This window comes from Caloenas nicobarica, chromosome 2 (assembly GCF_036013445.1).
Source record: "Caloenas nicobarica isolate bCalNic1 chromosome 2, bCalNic1.hap1, whole genome shotgun sequence".
NCBI lineage: Eukaryota > Metazoa > Chordata > Aves > Columbiformes > Columbidae > Caloenas > Caloenas nicobarica.
In genome coordinates this window covers 25,846,779-25,858,202 of record NC_088246.1, presented here as the reverse complement: position 1 = coordinate 25,858,202, position 11,424 = coordinate 25,846,779, and positions in this window count along the sequence as shown.

Here is an 11,424-nt window from a genome sequence, read left to right as displayed (position 1 = left end):
GATCAGTGACCATTGGTTGTTAAAATGGTCACTGAAATGTTAACAGACAATGCTTAGTTACCTGAGTTAGCAATGTCTTAATTTGTATCTTAACTAATTATTTAGAGCAAAAGAATTCTTGTTCTGCAGTGCCCTGGCTAGGAACTCCACAGAAACACTTTTGCTGAGTCGAGTGCCAGAAGGAGCACAGCACATTGTGCTTATGCAGTTACTGTCTGGTAGTCCTGGTTTTGTTCAAATCACCTACTTCGTAGCACTTCTTGGCATAAGAAGAGTGAATACACTGTAAAGTTTCTGTAATTGCGGTATAGATGCCATAAATCTGTTCTGAATATCGATGGTCTTTCTTACAAATTAAGAACAGCACACAAGACTTTATTTGGTAACAAGCCCATTATATCACATTTTCCATGTTTTTATGATGTGTTTTGTTTCTTTTATGGTTGAAAAGGAAAACATGCACTCTTAGCAATATACTGATCAGCTGGCTGAGTAATCACAGTGTTTAAGTGACTGCATTAGCGTTCACTACTTACACTATAAAAAATTTTGTTCAGGTTACATCTTCGACTGTGTGTCCAAATCATGTATGCAAGCACACAGCCATGCTTGTAAAAGCAAGATGATCAGTGAGAAAGCAATAATGAATTACTAATGACATTTTTGTTCTGCTTGGAGTTACTCACTTTGAACCTTAAGATGTTTTTTTAAACCAGATGTGGAAAACAGCATTCATAAAGTACATCTCATTCTTCCTCGTACATGTCTTCCTTCTTAAATTTCTCACTGATACATGACCCTTTTAAAAAAAGAATAAATTCAAACTAAAAGTAACTCAAATTTTGTTACAGTTCAGATTTCAATTCAAACTTCACAAAACATATTCTGTATTTGTAAAGGACTCATTTGCATAAACGCATTTTGCTGCTCTTGTCATAGGTCAAGATTTTTAAAAATAAATATAAAACCAAATTTTTCACTAATAAAATCTGGTAAACATGATAATGGGTAAGCTACGCAGGTTAGAAAGACCATTTTTGTGAATTTTCCAATTCCTGACCTGCCATGAAGGAGCACTCTGAGTGGTAAGTGAATAAGGACAACTCAGTTGATACTGGTCGTCGCAGCAGGATGCTTCAACATTCGGTATAAGGAAGAAAACAAGCCACCACAGAACAGGCAATGTAGCTGGGAAAGTAATTCCATACTCCTGTAGTGCAAAGTAATGATCACTTGTGGGTGGATCCCACAGACTTGGTATGCAGCCATCTGTACAGTAATCAGCAATGTTCATGGGAAAAATGGTACAGAACTTGCCTGCGTTCTGTTTATGGCAGGAATTTCTCTTTGTGCAGAACAAAGTAACAGATGCTCTGGGAGCCAAACAGGTTTGTTGGTCAAGTGATTGTTTTAGTCTTGTTCCCAGTGGTTCTTACTGGAACTGCTGTAATTTCATAAAGTTATTAGAATTAACATGCAAAGAAAAATAAGTCAAAACCACTGTTTCCTTCTCAGATTTACAGTCTGAGAATCTTTCAAATCCTCTTTTTGAATATAACTTCTACAGTGTTAGCTGATGTTCTCTCTCTTGCTATTAGAAATCCCAGTGATAGTAGCAGCCAATTTGTGGACTAGCCAATGTTTAACACCCTGGGAATAGCATTTTCCTTCCACTTTTCCTTATGCTTTCATCACCCTTTTTATCCATTCATCCACATATGCACATATCCATCTGGTGCTCTAAATAATTACAGAATTTTAGATGTGCCCTAGCTCTTAAAAAGTGAGAATACTGCTGGAAACTAATTAAGCTCTTATGTAACGTAACGTAACATAACGTAACGTAACATAACGTAGCATAACACATAGCATAGCATAGTATAGCATAGCATAGCATAGCATAACATAATGTAACATAACATATAACATAACAACTGCAGTCAAAAAATGAGCTGAGCTGATGGCTGGCATCCCAGTTTTGCATTCACATGGTGATATTAGTCACTGTTCACAACAGTCTTTTGCAGATTTGTCTCCTCTGCTCCTCCAAAGAATCCAAAGGCAAACAAGAAATCAATTTTTGAGGAAACTGTTCTACTCCATCACTGGGCTTCACAGTCACATGATGTTACATGATTATCACATACTCAACTATTTCATTAAACACACTATTTTAAACCTTTTTGTTTGTTTGTTTGAGTTGGTTTTTTTTAATGATCCTCGCACAGTTTAAAACTAAATATAAATCCTGTGACAAACTGGACAACAGGTTCTTCCACATATGAAAGAAATCCCAAAATATTTGCACAAGCTAATGAGCAAGAAGTTAATCAGCTTTTATACACAAGCACTGACAGCTCACAGCTTTTCTGAGAGCAGAACTGTTTGTAACTTAAGCTTCGTTTTTAGTCCAAATGAAGATAAATTTTCATCATCTCCTTCTCCTCTCATACACACGGTTTCTCTCAGATCAAGCACTAACCATTTCACAAATTTCTGCTCCACCAGCTGCTGTAGAGCAATGAGGATGCAAACCCTCACCCGGCATTTCAGCACAGGGTTTGTGCTGCAGAATACACCAGCTCAGCCTTCCCTTACCGCTACCCTATAGCAGGTGCTCCCGTACATTATCGTTGTTAATATATAAGCAACTTGAAATATCTGTACTGAAAAAGCAGCAACACATCATGCTATATTAGCCATCGTATTCTTTATGGCTCAGACCTGTCTTATATATTTAAAACTAGAGATCTTACGCATATAAAAGTGTTACAAATATGCCCCCAGAGCTGTCATTCAGGCTGAAGAACTATTTTACTTTTGTATTTAGAACTGCTGGGGTTTTTATATGTTTGCAACGGTGTTCATTAAATAAAAGAAAAGCAGCATTGTGGACAACTGCTATACATATATCTATATATATATATATGTTCTTTCCTAGATGTATATGAAGACACAGGAACAGGAGATCAAAGCATCTGAAAATACCAACGTGATTTGTTTATTATATACTGAAAGGAAAAGCCAACAACTCCAAGAATGGCAAAGGCTTATGCCAGCTTTTCTTGAAACAGCAATTTCTCTTCAGACTGACAATCCTTTTCCTTTGGGTGCTACAACTTGCCCATTTTTTTTCTTCTTTTTATTAACAGTTTCTTGAAAAATAATGGCGGGTTTTCCATCCCTTACATTTTTTTACGTATTTGTGAATACAAAAGACAAAGGGATAGCTTAAACATTGCCGTATAAAATGGGTGGGAGGCACAGGGAATAATCAGGCCCTAGATGCCTCCCACACTTGTTTTATTTAAAAAATGGCAAAAAAAAAGTTTATGGGAATTTTTCACTTGGGTCAACTTTTACAAGAGAAGGTCTCCATTTAGGCATGAAAAGTAATAAATACAGTATGACAGATTGCAAAATAAATGCGGGGTTTAAAATAAAGTCATTCTTTTAACTCTTTCAATGTAATATCCTTTGATTTACAAACTAGAAACCGATCTGTCAGGCAGTTAACAGTTTAAAAATGTACATATGTGTATTATTCAAAATAATGTGTTCTTATTAAATTTTGTTTCCTTTGTATTTGAACTGGTTTTTCATTTGCTGCCAAAGAGCCTGTTTCTCATTGACTAGAAGAGCAACTAATATTCAAGTAATTTCTGCAAGCTGAAGAATGTTAAGGCTATTTATACATTAAAATTATAATTGTCCAGTGCAAATGAAGCCAATCTTACCCTGTTAAAACAGACAATGTGCTACAAGCCCCTTCGCAAATAGAAGAATCCTCTTCCAGAAGCTCCTGTTAGCAGGTGTCTCGATCTTGCAGGAAAATTCACTATTATTACCACAGGGTCAGCTATTAGATGGCATCAGTTAGCTGCAGCCAGGGGATAAAAAGGGGAATTATGAGTTGAACGAGAACTAGGATAAAGAAAAGAAAAAAAAAAGAAATAAGGATACTAATTGTGTGGAAAATCATTAGGGTGAGTAATGAGAAAGCATATAGTGTATCCACCCTTTAAGACAGTCTGTCTGGGATTATTTAAAGCACTCTGTATTATGAAAAATAATTTGCCTTTATTTAAAATACCTCCCTGATCTGTTTACTAAACATTCTTCCCACCTCCTTCTTTCAAAGACAAGGAAAAATAACATGGTTTTCTGTGAATATTCTGATCTTGTGATGCTGGAAAAAAAAGGAGAAGGACAACTTCACTGTTGTGTGTGAGAAAAGGACTTGGTACTTCACAGAGGCAGTTGGTGCTGCCCAGATTTGGTGTAAGTACTGAGGTGATCTCAAAAATAATGCAGTCACCAGATTTTCTCCTAATAAATAACCCTCTGAAATAAATGCGTCAGGCAGGGGCTGTAAGTAGAAACATTTAGGCAGAACTCTGAAGTACTGAAGTTGTCCTGGTGGATTGAGAAGCTCAGGAACCATCCCCACAAATTCATTCGAAGCCAACTTCACTTGTGTGTTTCAAATTGGAACAGCCCTTTGAGATGTGCAAAGTCTGATTTTTGCCTTCTTTCCTCTTCCTCTTCTTGGCCGGATTGGATATTTTAATTGCTCCATAATCAGCATGCAGATTTCTGAAATGCTTTACACCGTTTCATCCTACCACATTTGATGTCACTGCAGAGCCACAGGGCAAAAAATGCAGATGAATTTACAGAAATAATTGTTTCTCCACATCTGGAGCCTCTGTGTTTAAAACTGCCAGTAGTATACATTGTTCTAAGTATTTTCATGATGAACTAAAATAAATCAGTTCAGTATCGGTTCCTTTCTTTGTTCTTTTATGCTCACTGTAGGCACATTTTGCCTGTGCCTAAGTGCATCATAAGGTTGCTGAAACATTTTGTTTCAGAATCTGTACTCATGTCTTGAAAATAGATCAGCAAGCCATTTCAAATGAAGCCATCTGTCAATAATGTGAGATGACTTTAGCAATCTAAGACAAAAGTCCACCCTAACAGTCTTTTAAACTTCTGCAAAATACCTGTACAATGTTTTAATTAAAAAATCTTGTTTATGCAGCATGTAATGTCTAATAGTTATTTGGGTCCAGGTACGGCTGTGCATTTTTACTGGAAAGGATGGATATGATTAGATTTATAAATAAGCAAAATATCTGCCCATTGCTCTGGGAAGGTGAAGTAAAAGGTCCCCTGGATGCCCCCTCCGCTCCCCAGCGCCATCGCCGCCCTGGGCTTCCTCTCTGCATCCGGCTACAACCCCTCCGTAAAATGCAGATGTGTATGCAGGTCATGGCAGCCACATTCCTCCTCCCCACTTACAAGCGAAACTTACTGAAAAAACTCAGCTGACAGGGAAAATTATTTTGCTATAGGAAGCAGAAAAGCTCATTGTCTGGCTTAAATAATTATTCCAGCTAGAACAGCACAACTGGCTCTGCAAATAGAAATGTTATTGCAAGGGACAGAGATCAAACACAGGCAAGTTGCCTTCTGCTTGTATGATGTTGTTCTCATTTATTTTTGTTTCACCACATCTTGTGTATTACTGACTGTTAAACAAAAACACACTAGTGGTTTAAATTCCTATTCAAACTATGCTCATTCTTTACTGTTTTTCCAAAATTTACACAGTGCATTTAGCTACTTTTGGTGCATAAATCTGTTTCGTGGTGGTAGAAAAACAATAAACTGTGGTGAAAAAACAGCTCTGAAACATCAGAGAATTTTAATAGGTGAAAAAGAAAACGTTTTCATATTGGATTCTTGGCCTTTTCTCACTTGTACTATGACATTCAAAAGAGATTGCTAAGCTTTTATCTATTGATGTAAGATCTATTCCAAATCTTACCAAAACCAATGGAAAGCTTATCCATTAAATTAGATGATATATACCTCGGGCTGTTCAAATGTGAGATGGGGATAATGAGAATGTAGCATCTCTTCAAAACTTGAAATAGAGGGAGGAAAACAGAAAAACTTCTGTCACATTTTCTTCTCATTCCCTTTTGTGGAGGCTTTTGCCACTTCATTTGTCCACCGATGAGGGTGAGGAATGGCTTTCTTTGATGAATTGAGGCTGTGGACTTGAGATCAAAAGTAAGGAAGATGAACTGTAACTGGAAGCAGAGTGTAGGAACAGCAACAGCGGTCTGAGCAACTCCGGGCACTTGTACCAAATCACAAGGTGATGCGTACTACTTGGTCTTTTCTTACTATGTAGCTTAAAGGGAATTCGTAAGAATACTGAAGAATGTCACTTTGGGCATTCACCACTCCTTATATGAGAATACTCCATCTTACACCTTGCTGTGGCTTTGAAACATTAACCCCTTCTTTCAGGGCAACAGGCTAATATTCCACAATCCTATTAAGACTACAGCAAGATCAAGAAGGCCTATCGTATCCTGGGTGGCATTAGGAGAAGCGTTGTCAGCAGGTCGAGGCAGGTGACCCCTCCCTGCTACTCAGCACTGGTGAGACACGTCTGGGGTGCTGTGTCCAGTGCTGGGCTCCCCAGTACAAGACATGGACACACTGGAGTGAATCCAGCAAGGGCCCACGAAGATGATGAAGGATCATCTGACATACCAGGGTGAACTGAGAGAGCTGGGACTGTTCAGCCTGAAGAAGCCAAGACTCAGGGGGATCTTAATGTTTATAAATACATGAAAAGGGGGTGCAAAGAAGACAGAGTAAGGCTCTTTTCAGTGGTGCCCAGTGACAGGACAAGAGACAATGGGCACAAACCGAAACAGAAAAAATTCTATATAAATATAAGAAAAAGCTTTTTTACTGTCAAGGTGGTCACACACTGGAACTGGCTGTCCAGAGAGGCTGTGGAGTCTCCATTCTTGGAGATATTGTAAACCATACTGGACACAGTCCTGGGCAACCGTCTGTAGCTGACCCTTGTTAAGAAAATTGGCAACTGGCCTGTGCTGACTAAAGGGAAAGGCTAGGATGCAAAGCTTAGAATTATAAGACTAATTCTTTTATTTGTGCACAAAAAGTGTCCCATTCAAATTAGGGCACCCCAAATGCAGTTTTACAAGTGTTTCAAGCATTCAGGTGCAACATGATTTGATTAACTGCTACTGAACAAACACATGCTACCATGTACAAATCATAGTAAAACTTCGCAAAGCAACTGTATTTCTATGGTGTCATTATCCACCTGGTTCTCTATTGATCAGATGGCCCTGGAGTCAGTCTTGCTATAATTACTCATCTGTGACGACAGACAGTGCTGGGAGGGTTTCAAAGATGTCTCACAGGGGCTAGGATGCTGGTCTTATCTTGGTTGTCCAGGCCTATCTTTTATCCTTCATGGACAGCTTTTAATATTCTGAGAAGCAAAGTCATTATCTCGGGGGCTAGCCTGTCTTTCCCTTTATGATAAGCTGGGGTCTTTTAGTTTGCTTGCTTAGGCATGGCTACTCAGTATACAATGTAAAATACATATATTTTTTAAAGAAAGTTAATACAAGTTTATACTATAAAGATTAACTGCTATAATAGTTAGGGAAAGACATTTTTCTAACACCCTGCTTTCAGCAGGATTTGGACTAGATGATGTCCAGAGACACTTTCCAGCCTCAGTCATGCTGTGATTCTGTGAACAGAGGAAGGGAGATGATTAGTAGGTAGTTCTCAGCAAAAATGACACTAGCAGTTATAATACAATGAGTTCATGTTAATGTAAAGAGAATGTATGCTTCCATTAACCACTCCCTTGAAACATGTATGGCCAACTAAACTAGATATGAAGACAAAATCAATCACAGCACTGTGCATGTACCTTCATGCTTTACCTGTAGAAAGCTGAATCTTGAAATGGAAAGAGCTCATTGTTTAATAATCTCAGGTTAAAAAACCTCTTTGCTGTAAGTACTTTAATTATTTTTTTGTTTCTTTTTGCCCCAGATAAAATACAATCACATTTTTTCTATGGGCTTTCTTTGGTGTTAGCATAACTCCTTTGGAAATCGGTCACCACACGGCTATCAATGCATCTGTATCATACATCTTTCTGGGAGCTAGAGGGCAATGGCTTCCCACAGGAGATGGCAGGAGATTCTGCGGCACTATCCTTGGGACAGGGAAAAGGAGAAGAGGAAAGGAGCTAATGCTAACAAACAGTAATTTTTTCTGACAGACATGTGAATCGAGTATGTCCCAAATGACTTGTACATTTGAAGGGGGACTGGTTCCTCAATCCCGCCTCCTATAAGAGGCTTCCTCATGTATAACAGCTGCTTTCTAGGTAGCTAAATGGCTGCATTGACAATATTTTTGCAGCAACTATAGATTTTTTTAAATGCCATTGTATTAGAATGCCATTGAACAGTAAAACATACTGTATTTTGAATGTATTGTCTCCTCACACATGAAAAACTGCATAATGCTGTTCATAACCATCTCTTAAATGTATCAAAGTGCAGGATCCAATCTTCATCACTGGCTGAGAATTTAACAGTACATACAGAAATGTTTGCTCAACAAGTAGTTCTTCGTAAAGACTCCTAAGTGTATAAAATGAGCCTGGCTCCTATGGAGTAGAAGCCCTGCTCCATTACTGCATTTCTGTGGAAGCCATAAGGCTTTTCTAGAGAGCAACAGCATTGCAGCAAAAGTTTCCAAACACTTCACAGGCAAATATAAAGGGATGACATTGCAAGCAACACGATTGATGCAGCCTTGAGAGGCAAAGTGACAGTCGTGCTGTGTCATCAAAATAATGAGGAAAAAAGCAAAGGATCATTTCTTCATTAGAATCTGTGGTAAATAAACAATAGGCAAAGAGCATAGAAGACAAATAAAAGATTAGGTATCTAAGGAGTCTGTTCAAGTATAAATTTGCATCACAGTTCAGTCAAACATGCAATGCAAATACCAGTGTGTTGGAAATCCTGCTCCACCTAAAAAGATAACATGTATGTATCTCTTCAGGCTATGTGCTGCATTCCAGGGCAAAGTACAAAGCTGCTGGTCACAGTGGATCTCATAACTCAGATAGAATTTAGTGTAGAAATATCAGGGCAGGGTTTCAGAATGAGAACCCCTCTATACAGTTGCATATTCTGACCAAAAATGAGTACATGTTCTTATTTAGAAAAGAACTAATGTCATCACTGAGGTTTTCATCAAGGTACATATTTTATATTTCCTGTAGTTCTAAAAGGCAGCTTCTATATAACTTTTTTTTCCATTTTAATAGTAAATGAATACGGTTGTTTTGCTAAGTCGAAACAGAATCTTACCTGGGAGAAAACCAAAATTGTGTTGGACACCATTCATGTGTTTTCCTTAGAGCTACACTTTCCTCTTCAACTTGCTGATTTTTTTATATTTATCAAAACATATTCAATTCAAAACAGAAAATTCCAAATACATTCAAACATTCCAGATCATTATTCTAAACAGGAGGATAGGACAGTTAGAAAACTGTGTTCCATCTGAAATTCCTTTCAAATGTGTCTGAAAGATACAGCCAAAAGAGGGAACCCTTTGAGAAGCAACATAAATGAGAAAAGGGGTTTAGAAAAGGCCTAAAAAGTGTTTTATGTTGGTGGGAAACGATATCAAGAAAGATGAAATAAGTCTTCTAGTATGTAGAAAAAGAGACTGTGATCACTTTTCCTCCATTTCTAAGAGCACAAGGAAAATGAAAGACCTACTTAATATAAATAGGAGGGCAACAAAGCTGGTGAAAGGGCTGGAAGGAAAGTCCCGTAAGGAGCAGCTGAGAACTCTGAGCTTGTCTAGTTTTGAGAAAAGGAGGCTGAGGGATGACTTCATTGCTCTCTGCAGCTTCCTGAGGATGGGATGTGGGAAGGGAGGTGCTGAGCTCTACTCCTGGTATCCAGTGACAGGACTTGTGGCAATGGTTCAAAGCTGCACCAGGAGAGGTTTAGACTGGATATTAGGAAGCATTTCTTTACCAAGAGGGTGATCAAACACTGGAACAGGCTTCCTAGAGCCTGTCAATGCCCCAAGCCTGTCAGTGTTTAAGAGGCATTTCGGACAATGCCCTTAATAACATGCTTTAGCTTTTGGTCAGCCTTGAATTGGTCAGGCAGTTGGACTAGGTGATCGTTGTAGGTCCCTTCCAGCTGAAATTATTCTATTCTATTCTATTCTATTCTATTCTATTCTATTCTATTCTATTCTATTCTATTCTATTCTCTTCTACTCTATTCTATTCTATTCTATTCTAATCAAATAGCTTGGGTCCTGCCTCTGAGAGGTTTGTTTCCTTGAGACACCTGGTAGCCTGGCTTCCTCCAATCCTCTGACTCCCCAAGTGCCTCAGACATGGATGTTCAGTGCTGGCCACACAGATCAGGGGTAGTCTGAGTAACACACTGTCCTGGGGATGGGGTTAATTTTCTTCCTGGTAGCTACTATAGTGCTTTGTTTTGGATTTAGTATGACGTTAATGTTGATAACACACTGATATTTTAGTTGTTGCTAAGTAGTGCTTATTCTAAGTCAAAGACTTTTCAGCCTCCTGTGCTCTGCCAGAACGGAGGTGCACAAGATGCTTGGAGGGAGCAAAGTCAGGACAGCTGACCCAAGCTGGCCTAAGGGATATTCTATACCATATGATGTCTTGCTTGGTATATAAACTGAGGGGAGTTGGCCAGGGGGCTGGGATCACTGCTTGGGAAAGGGCTGAGCATCAGTCAATGGGCAGTGAGCAATTGCACTGTGCAATACTTGTTTTGTATGTTCTATTCTATGTTTATGATTATCTCTTCATTTTATGTCCTATTAAACTATCCTTATCTTAATCCACTAATTTTACTTTTTTTAATTCTCCTCCACATCCCACTGGGGCAGGAGGGAGTGAGCAAGCAGCAGTTTGGTGCTTGGTCACCACCTGGGGTTAAATCATGACAGTTCTTTTTGGCACCCTATGTGGGGCTTGAAGGGCTTGAGATTGTATCAGATAAACTAGAGCATATAATGGGATTTATATCTGTCAACAGTTGTGGGTCACAATATTTACTCATCTGTTCTTGATATTAGTTTATCTGATCAGCACCATGCTCTTGCTTTTGTTGTACATGTTAAAGATTGGTGTTGGCTTTTGCAGTTTAGTGTGCTCTGCAATGATTAATGATGTTTTACCTGGGACATCTGTTACTATAACACTGACATTGAGCTTAATCTGGTATTTGAGCTTTGTACCAAAGCCATTACTGTACTTCAGGTACCATCTCATGGAGACAATTAGCAATTATACTTCTTCCTCTGAGATATTTTTTTATGGAGGAAATACAGAAGGATACCTTCACTACCTTCTTCTGCAATGTTTCCTATGTCATTACAATAACTTTTTAGTATCATAAATATCCTTTGGTAGTTAAAATACTTCTATTGGTATTTCTTGGGAATATTTTTTTGGTTTTGTCTATAGTTAGCAAGCAATTTAAG